This window comes from Lepisosteus platostomus, chromosome 15, assembly GCF_059453375.1.
Source record: "Lepisosteus platostomus isolate fLepPlt1 chromosome 15, fLepPlt1.hap1, whole genome shotgun sequence".
Lineage (NCBI taxonomy): Eukaryota > Metazoa > Chordata > Actinopteri > Semionotiformes > Lepisosteidae > Lepisosteus > Lepisosteus platostomus.
The window spans coordinates 21,421,581-21,440,271 of record NC_142625.1 but is presented as its reverse complement, the minus strand read 5'-3'; the positions used below and the strand labels follow the sequence as shown (position 1 = coordinate 21,440,271).

At 38.7% G+C, this 18,691-nt stretch overlaps 1 long non-coding RNA gene across 1 annotated transcript in view; it reads right to left on the bottom strand.

Moving 5' to 3' along the window:
- Window positions 1-1,671: 1,671 nt before the first annotated feature.
- Window positions 1,672-18,691, bottom strand: part of LOC148648226 (uncharacterized) — a 51,513-nt gene continuing 34,493 nt past the window's right edge. Inside the window, exons 2-4 of the long non-coding RNA XR_015926764.1 lie at window positions 14,564-14,648; window positions 14,417-14,468; window positions 1,672-2,323 (exon numbers count right to left, since the gene is read on the bottom strand). This is a non-coding gene — a long non-coding RNA (uncharacterized LOC148648226). The remainder of the gene's footprint in view (window positions 2,324-14,416; window positions 14,469-14,563; window positions 14,649-18,691) is intronic.

Genomic DNA, 18,691 nt, shown 5'->3' with positions numbered 1-18,691 from the left:
AATATAGAAAGTTTTCCCCCTTTCTCTCAGTATAGATGTCAGGTTTGCTTCATTTTCTAATAAATCCGTGCCCTAGAGTTATTTGTGCACGCTGACTGGACAGAGAGAATGCGGTTTGAGGTTATCACTGGCGGAAATTGTCAAGTCTCCAGCAAAACAGAAATGGTGCATCTTTAATCTGACTTCATAAGTATGCTGAAATGATTCAGTCCTAGTACACAGACATAACAGTGAGCTTTTGTTTTCTGAAGAACAACTGCTACTCCAGTAGGAACTGAAACCCATAGCAAACGTGAAGAAAAAACACTGATCCTATCCGAAGAAAAAACAAATCCTGGGTGCTTTATACAATAACACTACGAAAGAAATCTTCCTGGGAAGTGTAGTGTGATTAGCAGTCTTTGTTGAGCTTAAAATGGCAACTAACTGCTCTTTGGATCCAATTTGTAAACGGTATAGTTCAAATTCCCATTTCAATTGTTTGTAAGTAGAGAACCTTCAAACTCTTCACATAATACATTCAGCTACTAGTAAATAAGTAATGTTATCTATATTTAAACATTTCTGTTTTTGTTGCGCAAGTAGGCCTTATCAAGAGTTCTGTGCATTGCATTTTGCGCAAGTTAAAAAAATGAGCACGTGTTATACAGCAACTGCTAATTAGATAATGCAATAAATAAAATGATTTCTTATTCATATTTAAGGAAGAATGCTAAAGGATTTTGTTAATATAAAGTAGAGGAACTGTACTAAACTTACAATACGTCTGTTTGTGTGCTTAAAATGCTGGTCAAGCTACTCCTAAATCTGTGCATTTAAAAAGAACAGAATAACAACTGACGGCCTCTTTAAATGAAACATTAAACAACTGCTAGGCCTATCAGATGCTCCTGCAACCACAAGTCATGAACCACAACAAACTAAACACAGACCTTGTGATCTTAACAAATAAAACATTTCATTTGGGGGCATTACAAGATCTGGCTGCCTTATACAAAGGCACCAACTTATGTTACTATCCCTGAATCTCCTGCCCTTTTTATGTGTACAGTTGAAAATATTCTAACTGAGCACAAAGAAAAACCTTCACAAAAAATGTGAACACACTAGATGGTTATTTTATTTGTTTGTTTTTTTCATGCAGGTCAGACAAGGACGGAAAAGGCAAAAAACAAAGACGCAGACAGATCAGATATCGCTTATGTTCAAACCAAACCTCATATGTCAACATGTGGTCCAAATACATGCTTCACATTTTTAGGATCATTAACTTGTTTTGAATTTAATCTAAAGAACCTGTTGCTAGGCAACCAAGACTTTTTTTCTGCCATAGAACTGGGGTTTCCTGTATAATTTCTTTTTAAAAGTACAAAAAGAACTTAGACCTTATTGTGAACATTGGAGCAAAAGCAAAACTGCATGGGAATAAAAACTAATAATTCTATTTAAATATGTTTTATGCCTGGAAATGTTCAATGTTGCATGCCATATTTAATGTGATTGAAAACAATTTAACATGTAATCTGAGATGCTACCAATTTGCTCTCTTGGTGCTTGTGACAATGTTTATATTTAATCTTTTTGGGGTTTTGTTCTATATTTTGAGGGTTGCAGAAGACTTATCCAAGCACACAATCACAAATTACCCCAAATTAAGATATTTAGATTAAGTTTCACCATTTCAGTATTTTACTCAGCGCTTTTTATTGCTATGTTACATTTTTGGTTATTTTTTTAAAAAGGTGCTTGTTACAAAAAGTGTCTCTCACAGCAGAGGAACGTGGCACACTCTGGTCATGATCTAGTAGTCATTTCACTGAAAACATCCTCCTTTACCAAAGAGAAAGAGTTTGACTGACTTTTTACCATTACGTAAACAGGTTTTCAAAAATTATCCCTTTAACAAAGAAACCAGTTTTCGCTTTCAGCTCCTCACCTGAAAGGACCCTTGCTGCTGTACCCACCTGCCTTTTTATTGTTTTTCAATGTTTCAAACTAGTCCTCTAATTTTGGTCAAATGTTTCTGAGCTGGTAGCCCACTGTATCTCGTGTCTTGAGACTCCCGCAGAAGTGCCCTCACACACCTGTGTGAGTAGAGAGAACTAAAACGTCTGGATCTCGTTCTGCTTGTAAAAAGAGAGCATGGGCTTCCAGGGCTGCTGTCTCATGATCTTGTGGTTGACTCACAGCAAAGGTATTAGGATCCAGGCCTGGGAGGCCAAGGTAGCACTCTGGCAGGCTGTGGGCTGACTCAAGGCCTCTTTTCATTTCCCCTGCCCCTGCTTGATGTGGTCAGGGGGGGCTCCAATGAGTTAGTCTGCAACTGAGAAAATGAACACCGAAAATCAGGAGGAACAGCACTGCATGTTTAACAAACCCGCCAGCTCTCGTATTAACCCCCCATCTTACAGGAACACCGAGTACAGGTATGACCATATACAGCAGCTGCTGAAAGCATAGATAACAAGCACAGATAATAAGAGGAAACAATTATATAACCTGGAGCCATTTTATTTTCACACATCTCAGAGTTGAGGTCATTGTATTTGAATTGGTATGGTAGGATAGCCTTTCAAAAAAAAAAAAAGAGACTTTTTCAGTCAGTTCCATTGGTCTGCCATCTCAGCATTTGCTCGGGGGTTATTCTGGCCTCTATTTTATTCGGCAGGTACTTAAAGTTGTTCAAACTATCCTTCACTTAGTTTAAAAAACAACTTGCCAAACGGGGCCAGTCATGACCGAATTACTAAAAACGAATGTTGTGTTTGAAAGAAAAAAAAGAAAATAAGACATACAAGGCCTGTTATCAGTAACCTTGGACAAAAGAAGATACGAACGTCTGTTTACATGAATCAGCCACGTTTATTTCAGGCCCAGATTTTAATGTTGTCTGCTTCTTTATAATTAAAGTGTTAGTACTTGTTACCTGTTACTGAAGGTTTTTACCGTCCTTACAACATCTGTTTCATTAAGCCTCACAGTAGACTGGAGTGACTGATCATGGAAACATTTCCTTTTAGCACCCTTTACACATGCTCATGAAAAACAGCAGATTTTTTTAACAAATCACAAAGGCCCATCCTATATTTTACAAAGTTCATCAATATCTCTCCAGGGCTCAATGTGTTTCTAATTAAAATGAAACAACAAGCAAAAAGCCGAACCCAGCTCATTATTAACTACATAAGCTTGAACTTCTGCACCACCCCTGCCTACTTTTCAAAAGCCTCTCCTTGGCAGACACAACTCTGACCTCACTGGAGAGCCCCTCCACCCCCCCTCTCTCCAACCTCACCTCCCCCTTCCATTAAACAAACTATTTTCTTTTCTTTAGCCCACATCCCTGTCTCAAGCCAGGCTTATTATTGCATTTTTGGACACTGGTGACAACATTCTGATGTCTGGGGGTCTGAACCCTGTTCAGACAAAGTTCACTACTGGGTCAGACAGAACAAAAAAGTGACAAAATGTATGTTCCTATGAATTACAAATACAAAATAATTAAAAAAAATAATAACCCTGTCTGTTTTATTCAGCATATCTCAAATAGCACATTTTGCCTGTCAATATTTGGAAAGTGAATAAAGTTTTCATGAAGAAGAAGATTTGGTCAGACAAGATTCAATACATCCCTACACACAGATGCAATAAACCCATTCATCTATCTCACTTCAGGATGGCCATTGGGGACCTTTTCCACAATGACAAGACATAATCAAGGTTCAGGGTGGCCCCTGGCTCTCTTGAGGCTTCAATTAAAACAAAAGATTTCTTAGATGACAATCGCACCGTAAATGTTTATGTGTACTGCTACTGATACTATACCCCCCAAAAAGACACCACACCTTATATACAGACAAACCCCAAGTGCACATTCACATTCCAGACAATTATATTAAATATCCTATTACACACAACATTGGAACTATTTAAACTATTTGTGGATAATGGATTGGCTAAAAATGACAATTACAGCATAACTGTTAAGACACACTGTTAATAAAAGAAAACCGCACTCCACACAATGCGATTCCTTTATCTTTTCCAGTACAGTTACAAATAAACAAAGTTAACTCCCCGACCAGCAGAGCACGGTGTTGTCATGTCCCGAACTTACTGTGGCTCTTGTTTTGTCCCACACTGTCCCAGTCAGTGCTGAGAACAATAACAATAACGCCACATACAGATACAAAGTGGTAACCAGCCGTGCTTCTCTTCGTTTGCAGTGAACAATTTACAATTGACTAATTATATTACCAGTATGAGAACTGAACACAGTGCGATACAGTGCAAGGCGGATGTAGTCGGGAGCTGAAAGATTACAAGGGCTGAGCAGACCCCTGGAGACAGCCTGGGTTCCTGTGGATAGTTCAGTCAGCAGTGAGGACAGAGCATGAGAAGGCTCTTCGAGTGGGTGAATGGAGCAGCCCAGTGAAATGGGGTGTGGCAAGGGACAAGGGAACAAAGACAGGCAGGAACAGAGTGGTTGGGTAGCATTAGGTGTGATGGTTTGGAATTGGTGGGGAGTTAAAACGGTCAATGTCGGTTCATATTATTCCAAGAATAATAAACTTTGTTTTATATAGTGCCTTTTCAAAGCACTTGGCAGAACAGGAAAGGGGGTAGGGAGGTGGAGTCATGAGAAAAAGAAAGAGGTCCTCAGAGGGGGAAGAAAAGGAGGTCAACTTCAAGTGCTTAAACATAACGAGAGTAAATGACAGCCAGAGAAACTTTTCTCATATTCTTTATTCTCTTATATTTGTTTGTCAAAGGGATCACACAGTCACTTTGTGTTGTGTTTATTTCCTTATTGAGACACATTTTAAAAAAAGGTTGTCATTAATTTCATAATTAGAGCCTGTTAAACTATACTTGTCAGTGTTACAGTACCTTAATTCACCAGAGCATCCAATTCCTAGGATGGATGAGAATTCAATAAACTTTAGAAGGTATGTTTGGCAAATATGTGTAGCTTAAGGTTTAACATACATTTAAAAGTCATATACATGTATTAATGCAATACAAAAGGAGAGAATGAAGTTCTGTCAAATACATAATTACTGTATTATGTCTGCAACTGTATACATAAACACATAAATGTAAATACATGTCACAAAATCCATATAGCCCAATTTATTCACATACCGCACAAGTCACCACTGCTCAATATATTCCACCCAACAATTTCCACCAACCACAATCCTATAGCAGAAGCAAAGACATTGACATATGAACATCCATCACTGTATCCAAATACCAATACTGCAAGCATACTGATAATTTACCTGTCTTTAAGAATCTGCGCCATCCCACTGAATGCATTGTTGGGAGGGTTTCAAAGTGTGTGATCCCACTTCAACTGAAAGCCTGAATCAATTTGCTTACATTAAAATCCACAGCATTGTGGTATATGTCCTTTATTCAATTAGTTTTACTATAGGATTTTAAAGCAGCAGTGCTGAGAATATCTAGGCCCTAGAGGCAGAAAACTATTTTCGTAGTCATTTTACAGTAACTCCAGCTTAAAGTCATAAATGACATCCTGAGATGTTGAAATCCTCTGTACAGTACATCAAACCTGAACTGACCAGAGCGAAGACAGCTGATAGTGACCCAGTTGTCAAGAACACCACCACTTTCTCTCCAATTCCTTCTTTGTTTCTGTGGCCTATGGCTCCTGCATCGCATCTTAGACACCTATCCTACAGTATGTGGCAGCTTGAAGAGCCACCTGTCTTTCAACGTACCATGGTAATGACCTTGCAGTTATGATCCCCTAATAGTCCACTATCACCGCTAATCAGTGCGCCGCACACATACAGTACACCCTGGCTTGATCCCTCTTCATAAGACATAAAGAAATAATTACAGAAGTCTTATATTTCAACAGTCATATTTTCTATCACATATGAGCATTTAAAACAGATTGTGGTAGGGGAGAAGAGAAAGAGCAAAGGAAAGATGCAGTGTGAAAGGAAGACTTTCAGACATGAAAAAAACATCAAGGCAGGACACATAAAACAGTTTGTGTGCAGGGGAAGCAGCCCTGGCTTCTCCTTCGCAACAACAAAACAGCTCCGTTAGGAAGAAAGCAGTGCCGGCAGCCAGAGAGCAGAGAGAGTAAGAGAAGGAGAGAGAGATGTATTTGGGAACACCTTTGATGCAAAGTGGTGGTGTCTTCATTCTGGCCTGCTCCATACAACCTGTCAATTACACTGAGAACTCTTTACATACCCTCCTCACTTCAGAGGAGGCAAAGCGAGACTCAGCTCCCTCTATTCTCTTTAGTGTTCTGCTGTGCAGCTCAAGGAAGCAATCAATCAACAGTGGCCATATTTGATGGAGCCATTTCTCCATGTAACTCTCTCATGAAAGAATGAAGCAGCAGTATACACTGGGTTTTTTGTTGTTGATGTTTTTGCTGCTTTGGAAGACCTACTTTAGTAGGGCAAACCATAGAGCATACATTAGAAAAGTGGCACAGAAAGTGTTTTGTTTCAATCACCCCTGAGGCTACATATGTAATGTCTGACCCGGGATTCATCTCTCTCTGAAGCTCATTGAGAAACAGTCTTCATGTGTTTCCAGCATACCATCTGTAAAATGTCTTGACATGAAACAGCCAGACTTAACCTCAAGCTACCCAATACTTCATATTTTAAAAAGGTAGACTTGGTTCTTACTACCCCACACATTTCCCTTCAAACCTTTTCCACTGTCTATATTCATGTATATTCCATCCAGATCAGATCTTTCACTCTGCATTTCTTAATGATTTTAAGAATGGAAAAAAAATTGCATGGGACGTACTTAATCTGGTATCATTTCTATATGATAGCCCACTGGAGAGAAGAATCCCACCCAAGAACGTTAATCGTATGGCTCTTTAAAGATTTATTCATAGAACAGTGAGACAAATTGTATAAATTGTTCTCAGTCTTTCTTATGACCTTATATTATGCTATATTTATATATTCTTGCTTCTCAAACTCATACCTGCACCTGCACCTGAATATAGGACACTGTCTCCTGATTAGGCTGAGGAGTCAGATGTTTTTTTTTTTAACTCAAGGAATCAGATACTGCTACAGATCATGTTGTATCCAACACTACTCAGCTTAACCTTAGACATTTTCACTTAGCCTTACAGGATCTGCTGAAATGGGATCTCTGTGGGTCTAAGGGATGATGATAAACTCTTCATCATGACAGAACTGCCACTGAACAACCATATGATTGCATTTCAGATCTCAGTAGTTTAATGGAGCTCATTTGGTCCTTGAGTCCAATACAGTGACATATTCCCCAGGAACCTCTGAATTCTCCTGTGTCAAGCAGACCAGCGTTTTGACTCTGCAGAGTTCATTGATGTTTAGGGAAGAGCTGTGAGGCTCAGAGGTGTCTGAGAGACCCTGTTTGAATCCAGGCAGGGAACATGTTGTGCACACCACAGGAGCAAACAGCCTACTTAAGCAGACATCTACCTATGCTACCACCTCTGCTATATCATAACTCCCTAATAAATAAATAGAAACTTCTCCTTCCTTTGTCCCTTGCAACCATCTGACACAGAGAAACCACAGACTTTTCAAAGCACTACTGTACTTTTCCACTGTAGAACAACATGCTGATACTGAAGCACACTGTGAGCGCATGTTCTCTATACGAGTTGGTACGATATGTGACTGAGCGTTGATTGGGGGGGGTGTTAGCAAGTATTTTTCATAACTGCACGGCATCTCCCTACAAGCTGAAGATAAAAGCCCCCCTCCTGCAGTCCCCCCTCCTCATTTTTTTTTCTCTTGTCCTCCTACACATCCAGACCCTTTCATGTGCAAAGCAGATGCAGTCAATTGACATGCTAATGAGACACGGGCTGGTTCTGTGCAGGCCTGTAACCAGAGGCACCCCCCTCGCCGCCCGCCTCGCACTCTTTAAGTGGAAACGATTGGAAATGAGTTCAGCCTGCTCCCATGGGACCACTCGCAGTCTAACCTGGGCCGTTCCACACAAGCAGGCACAATGCTGCCATCAAGCCCCACTGTGTGAATGTGCCAAGGCTCCCTCAGCTCGGTGTACCATTTAAACACTCCAGCTTCTCTCCAAAGGCAAATCCCAAGCTTTAATTATCAGGTCTGTGATAACAATGATAATGGCAATGCTTTACAGCAAGAGATGGGAATTGAAAGGTAATTATACATGTACTAAAATATCATTTCCTATTGAATTCTAATGAAGTTATTACTAATTCATGGCCTTTTCACAGCAGGTCAACACTCGAACTCCAGCCGTGAGTCTTGTGCAGTAAATAGCCCGATACAACATGTTCATCGTAACACAGAGACAAAGATGCTCATTTGAACAGTAAAAGTCTCAGACTAGTACTTCTGGAGCAGAGTGAATATTTTCAAATTCACAATCTAGTCATTCTGGCCTTCACCATCTGGGACTCCACAGAATGTGAACAAAACTGTTACCACTGATTAACACTTTGGTGTCCCGGTTACAATGAAATTATTTTCACAACGCAATACCTTCGACACAAATTGGTTATTATTATTACATCTTATTATTATGAAGAAAGAAGAAACCATTTAAATGAAAACAAAAATAAAATAAAATAGTACTGGCAACCAGCCCAAACCCCTCAAAGAAGTAATAATGTTTTTCCAATGTCAACATGCCAGTAATTTCATTTTAATAGTTGCAACATTTCTAAGGCTCACTGCACTAATCTGGGACAATTCAATGACATTCCCTTCTTCTGGTATCTCTCTTTCTTTCTCCCCTTATTGTCAGTTTCTTTTCCAGAGCTTGCAGATTTTTTGAGGCAGTGTGTGTCATAGGACTGCTAGTAAGTGACTCCCCAGCCGAGCAGCTGAGGCACGGAGATGCAAGCAGAGCTCAAGAGTGTGCACGCGGCTCTCGGACCAGGAGAGGCAGTGGATTCCCCTAACTTCAAAACCTCATGTTCAAATCTGGCTCATATTACAGTGAGGGAATGGCTTTTTTTTCCAGCAAAGTGTTAATGTATGAAATAGAACAGATTATCAGGAAAATCACTTGTTCACAGCTATTATCCCAACACTTTTAAAAGCAGTGTCTGTCATTACCTTGGGTTGCCCCTGTAATAGTACATAGATAGAGCTGATTAGGACAAAGATTTTTTATGCACAGAATATATAATGGTAATTATGTGTAACTAGACTGCATTGTATAATAAAATGCCATTTTGCACGGCAGGCCATTACTATGGGTGGCCTGCATGAGAGTCGGCGGTGATTTGGAATCCTGCTTGAAAGTAGTGGACAGGATAACTTTCCCCACGCTCGGGAGCTGGGTCCTGCTGTTTTTTGCCCTGGTTGCAGGAAGCTGGACCGTAACTCCATCAGATCCCTCGCTATCGACTCCCACAGAAAGATCAATACAGGAATGATGGCCCTCCTATGTCTTCCCCATCCATCTACAGGGCCATTGAGCGCATGTTAACGTTATGAATTATTGAGAGAGCAGTTACTATTGATTGGGAGGGGATTACAGGCAAGGTGAATTGAAGAGGGGGGGGGGCGTGTTGATGAAGGGGGGTTGGAGGGAGGCATGGTTAGGTTAAAAGTATCCCCTTATCCCCGCAATGCTACACAGACAAATGGCTCCTGAATGGCTAGGAGTCAGAGGTCACACAAGGGGCAAGACGGCAGTTGTACTACATACATTTTTTCCATGTGTGATAAAATGGTGTTTTTTGAATTTTTGAGTCCTTCCAGATGATTCTTTATCTTTAAGTCCCTGTTTATTTCATTACGCATGGAATGGGTTTATCTGTCCAGAGCTCAGAAAAAGCACAATATTAGAGCACAGTCTCCATCTCACATATACATGCGAATAAGGAATAACAATAAGCTGAGAGATGCTGTTGTTCTGAATATAAGTGATAGAGAGAAATAATAAACATTTTTGAAACAGACTCAAAAGAAAGAGGAAATGGAGCTTTCCCCTTTGAAATGAACAACCTGGCACTATTTTACTAAAGTGAAAAGATATCCCTTTACAACCAGAAGTCAATAGTAAATGGTAGTTTGTTTTTGGTTTGTATGCTTGTTTCAAAACTATGTAAATTTAGCATCACTTTAAAAAACGAGATGATTTTTACACCTTTGTTTCTGCTTTTGATATCCACAGAAATGCAATAACACTGAAAGAACATTGTGGCTGTACACAGAAAAAAGTCTTATTTAATAGGAACCCTGTTCTGTTCTATCTGTTGGGTGGTATTTATAAAAATATTCAGCTGGGTGTTCTTTGTTTTTTTCTTAAAACAATTATTCTTAAAACATTTTCTCACTCAGAATGTTTTGTCAAAACACTGTTGCCTTATGGACTAAAATGGTGACTACTTCAATTCTGCAGACATTATCACTTATTGATTCCTTTCTTTAAGTGTTATCATAAATTCCCTCCTTGCTACCAAACAGCATAGTATCTTTAGTTCCACAGAGGTATCTTTCTGGAGAGATCTCACAGAAATGGACGTTTATACCTTGATAATGCCTATAGTAATTCATTCACTGAAGGAAAGATTCCCCATCACAGGAACTCAAAGCAATGCATGACCTGAGTTTACAACGGAGAAAAAAAAAATCAACATTTAAATAAGTCTTTATTAATAATATTTTGAAAATTTACATTAGTACATAGAATTTGAGCACATAGCATACCACCACTATAGTGTATTTTTCATTATTTATTTGTCATAGTTGTATATAAATTAACATGATTGTACTGTGGGTATTACATAAAGAAAACTGAACAAATTGCAATTACACAAAATTAAAAACGAAGTAATGTGATATTGGCAGTCACATTCAACACTAATTTAACTGTGAATGCATCAATGGCTCCACAAGAGGTTCATTATTAGTAAAGTGATGTAAGATTGCAAATCTATAATCAAGACATTCTGCAATCTGAGACCACCTGTTTCAGGAATAGGCTTAGGACTTCGCCACAGCTATTTAATATTTTAAGATGTTTATCCTTTATAAAGTTTTACTGTAGCATAAGATTGTACTGATTGTCTTATGACAGATAGCTAAAGCAGGCAAGGATCTCCCAAGACCAATGTGGTTTAATTCATCCTGGTAACCTCCTGTAAACTGTATTAAAAATGCTGACTGGGCAGATGGGTAAAAACAAAGTGATTAGTTAAATTCAACTTGCAAAAGATTTTACAGAATCTGACATGACCCTTATTAGTAGCACATATTGAGGTAATAAAATGTAACTAACCTTTGAATAATACTAAATTAATCCCTTTAATATGTTCATAAATTCTGAAAAAAGAAAAGGTTTCAACAAAGAGCTCCTAAATAAAAGTTATATGTAACACAGCATAAATCAAATGACAGCTATTAAACATGCCCTTTGGTATTGTGCAATGGGAGTAGTTGACTTCTGTCACATTGATAGTCTGCCTATATCACTCAGTCCTTTCCCTGCCAATCTGCTACTTACTCACATGCACTCATAAATGTCAGCGATAAATCTCTTCAAGTGCTTCTGATTTCAGATCTAGAGTCTGGAGAGACAGCCCCAGACATGGATTTCCCGTGGAAAGGATGCCCATCGCAATTGGATTGTGAATCCAATCCACATTTGCGATATTTCTTTTTAAGAGAAGTGGGAAGGAACACGATCGCAGTGACATTACAGGTTCCAAACCTAATGAAATGTCTTTAAGAGTCGGATATCAACTTCTTCCAAAATGTCAGAGTAAAACTTATCTTTATTAGTAGGTGAAAATCTCAGCCATCAGTGAACAATTGAGAAGTGACACATGCAGTTCAGGCCTAAGTACTAGATGTCCACGAAATTTAAAGCACACATTTTTAAAGAAGAACTGTACCACTGCAGTTTTTCTTCCCAGAACTCCTAAAAAAATAATACACATGAACATTTTGAGGGGGTCTGCTCTGCAACTTCAAATCCCATGAGTCTTTGCAGGGGTGAAATATAGACCTCCTTAATAGCCCACTAAATTAACTCCTTGTAACCTAGTTAAAAATCGCAATAATTAGCATATAATAGGTCTATGGAGGACTGAAGCTGAAGGGACAAGTCTGCCCTCAGGGTAGCACAATAGTTCAGCTGTCTGGCTGCTAATAGTACTGCAAAGTTCACCCTTATAAACATGTCAGCCTGAGTATAATTAAGCGAGTGGTCATTAGATAATGTATATGGTACCAGTGGGCTGCCCATCACTCTGTTGCCTGATGGATGCAGTTCCAATAATTGCACACTGGCTTTCTCATCCAAGTGCCTTTTACTTATTTAAACTGTTTGCTTTAAGCAGCATGGAAGCCAATTAAGGTTTGCATAATTCAAGGAGAAGATCACAGGGATGACTGCATTGCTTTTGCCTTTTCGTTTCTCGTTTTAATATTATGAAAAGGTTTCTTGTTGATCCCCCCCTCTCCAATCTATTCTTGTGCCAAAGTGGATGCCCTAGCTTGTAAACACTACATTGCTGTAAAAAAGTAACAGGAAAAAAACATTTTCTCACCTTTGAGTTCTTGTTTTTTGTAGATGCAGTAGGCTTTGTAGATTTAATGCACTGTGTACAACAGGTGAATGCAATTTCTTAACTACATAGCTAAATGTTGAACACCAATACCTTACTGAATTTGAAAAATTTGTTTTGGTTCAGTATAATGCAGATGTGTGGCAGAACTGGGTTCACAATTAACAAACTCCATGATTAAACAAACTGTCATATTTTGTTCACCTGTAAAAAGGCAGCATTATTTTCATCTAGCTAATCTTTATATGGATCGGAACTTTTTTAAAATTAATAAAACTATAGTGAAAATGAAACCCCACAGCACCTTCAGTCATTTTAACAGCCCCTAATAAATGTGATTGAAAATAGAACATGTCACTTGCGCTACAAAACGGTGACCGGTCAATATTTCAGCTGCCAGGTGCTGGGGGTCACATATAAGTCAGGCTGTGATGGATATGTATCCAATAATTGATGTAGGGCAGCCGTTATTGTCAGTTTCGCTCCAGCCTCTATTGCTTATTAAAAGCTGTTTGCCTTAAGTACTATGCAGCCAATTACAGCAAGCACTTAATCTAAAACAGCCCCAGTCAGAGCCTCTGCAGACTGCTGAAAGGATAGCTCAACACACCGACTGCTGATGATCACCCGTGGCCAGTTTGTGAGGGGAAAATTGTGTGATCTGAGTTCTACTTCTTTTGCTTTCCTAACTGATACAGATAATTTCCCATTTCTAATTTGGTGACCAAAGTGTGAAAAGAAAGCTGAACTGGATTTTTATATAATGGGAAGAGAGAATCATGATCGTGGTCATAGAGCAAAAAATGCATCTCCATCCACTGTCCGTTTCAAAAGTGACACATGCTTTACTTGCGTTGCATAAAAACTATAACCAGTATTTGCTGTTACTTTTGCATGTCCTTCTCCTGAGAAATGAATACACTCTCAAAGACAGCACAACACCTTTGTTTTGCTTAGTGAATATTAACACTTCTCAGTGAATTTCTACCGCAAGTTGGAAGTTGCACCTGCTAAAACATATACTTTTTGGCATCAGAAAGGAGGCTCATTTAGTTTTTCATGTCTGGGAGGAAGTAAAAAATCTTAATAGATTTGATCAAGTGTTTTAGATTAAGGATATTTAATTTGCACCAATCAGATGGTACAGATTCTCTGTAGGATGTAGACTCTGTCTGACCTGACAGGCTATGTCAGCTTGCTTAACATTTGGCCATTAAAGGCAAATGGTGAGAATTTGAGCAGATGTTCCTTAACTGAGGGACGACACTAACTCATTAAATAACTCTGCGTCATTTCATCCTTTCCAAGAGGGCTCAGTTTGTTTTGCTGCATGTTCAGCTCATATTCCACAACCTTCTACAGTCCATTTAATAACTGGTACATAAAACGTTGAAACTACCCCACCATAGAACACTGGAACTGCTTTGAATGCATTTAGAACAATGAATATTATACAGGGAAAATATTTAACAATAAATGAAGAGAGGCAGGAGAAACAAAAGTAAAGAATAACCATAATTCCCATTATTGAAGGGTCTAACCCTAATACAAGAGAGAAAAAAACTTTAGTTTTGACCCTACTATGTTGTAATTGTTGTAAAACTCTGAAAAAGCTGCTTTTGCACAATTCTGACATTACAGCAGCTTTTCATTCCTGATCAAAGGCCCTAGTTGTGCAGCTCCTGATAACAGAATCAATTTTGGTGCCTTTTGTTTTTCGCTGAATGATGCACGTTTAGCAGTAACCTTCGGGGAAGAATGAGCAAAAAAAAAAGAAAGAGGTGGAGGAAAGAATTGTGCCTTCAAATTCTAGGAAACGTCAAAATTCAATACTCTTACCAGAATTTTCTTGAGTTTGATGGGGATTTCATCTGCAATGGAAAACCATTACCTTGTAGGAGAAATGGGAAATGATTAGAATATGAAATGTGTTAGCAAAGAATAGAGGGAGAGGGAGATGAGATGGCAGGGAGATTAAAAGATTACCTGTCTTCTCAGCTCGCCCTCAATGTTTTTATTGTTGTTTTCCAGACTGGTGCTCCAGTTCCACCCCAGACACGGTTAATAAAAGCTGCAAAAAATTAATTCATCATTACAATTTGAGTTTCACACATTACAAGATGTAAAGATTGCATCTGTTATTATGCAATAACTGCAAGAAAAAAAAAGATGAAAACATCAGCACTAGAAAAGGACCAGCTCTTAGACTAATTAACCTTCTTGTAATCATGTCACATTGGGTGCGATGCTCCACATTCTCACATGCTAGGGGACTCTGGTGTGAAGCTATTGAGCTCAGCAAAAAGCAGAGAAGTTAAATTAAAATCATGAATGACAAGGTGAGACATAACACAGGCTTTTACATCAGCTTTTAAGATAAGTGCATGGATCTGGTGTAACGTTATGGCTGCACTACAAATTATGGTAATGCACCTGTATTTTGAAACGCTTCCAAAACCTTCAGGTGTGTTTGACTCACAATAACCGTTTTGGGGGAAAAAAATGTAGCTTTAGCCTTCAGCCAATCTGCTGTTGGCATGGTTAGGACATTGTTATCTGTCGCCCACTAACCCCACTGCAACGTTTTCCCACTGAACATTGATGGCGGGGAAGAAGGGAAAAAAAAGTGAAAAAAGAATAATTTCAAAAAGAGGAGAAAAAGAACCTGGGGAGTGCGGTCTATCCATTATTAACGAGAGCGTGGCGCTGGCCAGCACTGAGTGATGGGGATTAAAAGACGCTAATGTAAAAAGGCCGGCCCGTGACCTTCCAGAAAGATTGACTTTACTAGAATGGAAATGATATCCAGTAAATCACAGGCTGTTGAGGTGCTCATTGAGTCGAATCATTTCCTCTGATCCTGTCAGCAAAGACAGGCTCTTATAAATCAGTGTGGTTCCACGGTGCGAGCTCTGTGTCGTACCCATTTAACCATTTAACAGCCCCCCAACAACCTGCAGCCCCCAAAACGACAAAACATTGACATAACAAGCAGCTGTAACATAATAGCGTCCTCACAAACGGTCACATTGGTCAAATTCTTCTAAGGTCTGTGTGGTTTGAAAGATACAAATATATTTTAATCTGCACACTTCATTCTCTAAAAACAAGAATAAACCATTTTCCAAATATATTATTTTAACAAGCTGTGTCCGAGTAGATTATAATGTGCTTAAACACAAACTTTGTTTTACAGTATTCTGCACATAATCTGTTCTATAGCATGTTAATAAAAATTATTGAATTCATATTGTTTAAAAGGGAATTATGTTTCACAGTGGGATAGCTTGTTCTTTGTACTAATACTAAAACTCTCTGGTCAAATGAATTCACAACCAAAGATAAAATCTCAGAAAGTGGAAATAAAAATAGAAACCAAAGTATCATAATAAATCTTCAGTATGAAACATGCCACATGCTGAGCATTAACACAATCCTGGCAGAATTGCTGCATAGACCTAATCAGCCTCCAAACAGACTGATGTTAGATGTTCGATCACTCTTCCTGTACAGCTACATCCAGTCATTGACGTCTCCTGTTGATACTAGTAGCAATTTGACCACGCATGATGTCAACATTGTTTTCCTGAAGTCATGTCATTGTAAGCATTGGACGGTTCGGTTTTGCATTGCCCTTTTGGAAAATTATGACTTCTAGATTAGCTTGTAGGATAGGAAAAACTGTTGGCTCCAGACCTTCATCAATATATTGGAGGAGCTATAAGGTTGTCTTCTATCTGCACAATAGCTATTCTTAGCTATAAAATAGCTAGAGATTGTTCACCTTATCACCATACTCCCACCATCCAAGTTCATGACTCAAGTTCCAAACTGACTGGAACTTAAACAACACAACAGCCAGCATAATTCCCTCCATATGTCACCCTCTGTCATGAGCATGATGGCATTTGTTATTGAAAATACTCCAGCAACTCAGATGTTGGCTAAGACAGGGAAGATGGTGATCTCATTTTTAAGCTATCAACATGCTACAGTATCTATGATGGCAAGCTACATGCGCAGCCTATTTCTTCTGGAATTCCTCCTACTGCAGCCACTGTTGTATGAAATCACATTATTTGAACTCTGTATCTTGTTGTCCCAAGGAACAATGCTACTCAAACAATTATGAAATGTATCTGCTCATTATTTGAAATGTAAATAACATTATGTATGTTCCCATGAGATTTTGGTCTTAAACACAGACTATAGTATTTCTAGTTTGAGGTATTTATGGAAATTTAAAATGTAACTATAATCAAAATTACAAAAAACGTAATATCTGAAACTTTATGCTTCCTTCAGAGATAGTTTGCATAAGACCTGAGCAATATTTACTTTATTCCTACAGAAAAAGACATATAGTGAAAGGAGTTTTCTGCAAGACCTACACAAGGATTTTCATTTCTCAGTTATATAAAAAGCACTTTGAATACCATAATGTGCCTAAATGTAATTCATGTCTCTCAGGGTCAATTAGGGGTGGCAATTTGCAAAAGATGCTCAGCTGCCTATAGCATGGGCTTTCATCTGCCTCATGACCATGGAAGTCCAACACCAGTTTTGCCAGGTGTGAAAGGCAGCTTTTGTGCGGTGCATTTAAGTGGTGCACAGAGCTTTACTTCCAGAGTAAGAGGTCAGCAAAGGAGCCCTAGTCTAATAAAGAGGTCGCCAAGTCAGTACCTGCCGGTCAGTTCCTGACTACCAGTTTTTCATATGAACTGCAAACTGCAATGGATCCTTTCTCAGGTAATATGAATGAAATAGCAGCTTGTTTTACCATTGCGAGCTTTCAATTACTATGTATCAGCACCGACAGGAGTACTAAAATGCTTCGAATTCTGCTTTCTGTCTGGCCTGCTCTCAGGGCTTGCAACACAGGTTAGTGCTCTGGTCCTTTAAGATTGCCGGGATGCAGGCCTGTGAATTTGTCTGCAAGTGGAACAACCTAATTCTGTGTCTCCAGCAGAACAGAACGCCAAGGAGGGGGCTTTGTTTAGAGTTTCTGGCAGTCAGGCTCAACCTGTTTTTATTACCAGAACAGAACATCTGTAATAAATTTCACGTTTGACCAAATGAGTTTTGGCAGAGCAGCGGCCTGATGACAAAACACGCCACTTGTGTTAATGCAGAGAGAGATTTAACCCCCGTCAATCACACACTCAGGGATACAGACACACACACAATGAAGACTCTAACACACTCAGGCCTTGGCACACACTGTGTGTGCTAATGCTATCAAAACTAGAACTTGCTGTTCTTAGAAACATCCAGTTAGTGTGTCTTTCCTTCTTGACACATGGTGTACATTTTGAGTGAATACAAATAAGCTTGGTAAAAAAATACACTGTTTTAATTCCTTGCTGGCACAGTGTTGTTACAAAGTTATTTTGTATTGTACAAAATGAATTCTAGATGTTGCTCTTTGTGTACATAAACTCTGTGCTGTAAGGACAATAATCATTTTAACCTAAGAGAATTCTTTGCGTATGTAAAAAGGAATTAAGAGTTAATATCTTTAATTCCATGTAATTTAATACAGTACACCTAGAACGTACTGCATGTCACACCAAAACACTCCACAGAACTCAGTCATGGAAAAAATGTTTCCATCTTTGCAAAAAACAAAAAGGACAGAATCTAATTTTATATTTTTTAAATGGAATGCCAAAAATCTGGGGAAGAATCATGGCTTTTGTAATCTAGGTTTATTCTCTTTATATACAAATATTGACTGAAGGGGAGAGAATCCAGTGGGAATCCAGGCACCCAACCTTTTAATACAGTAAGTGACCTTCAGTCCATTATAATGTCTGATGATGCAAAATGAAAAAAATATTGCGAACTCAAGGTCAATTTTGTCATCCAAGGGATGATTCTTTTTCTCTATCTCCTGGAAATTTCACTTAATATCCATTTAATTGCAGTGAAATGGCTTAGAAGCTATTGATTAATATATCTTATTTACAGTATATCTTATTTATCTAACACCTCTTATAATGAGCATAATGTGTTTTTTATGTTGCCACATTTTGCATTTGCAATCCAGCACCCAAGTATAACCGTGTTAGAATTGCAGTAGATACATTTATTGTGTTCTTTTCAAATGTTTTT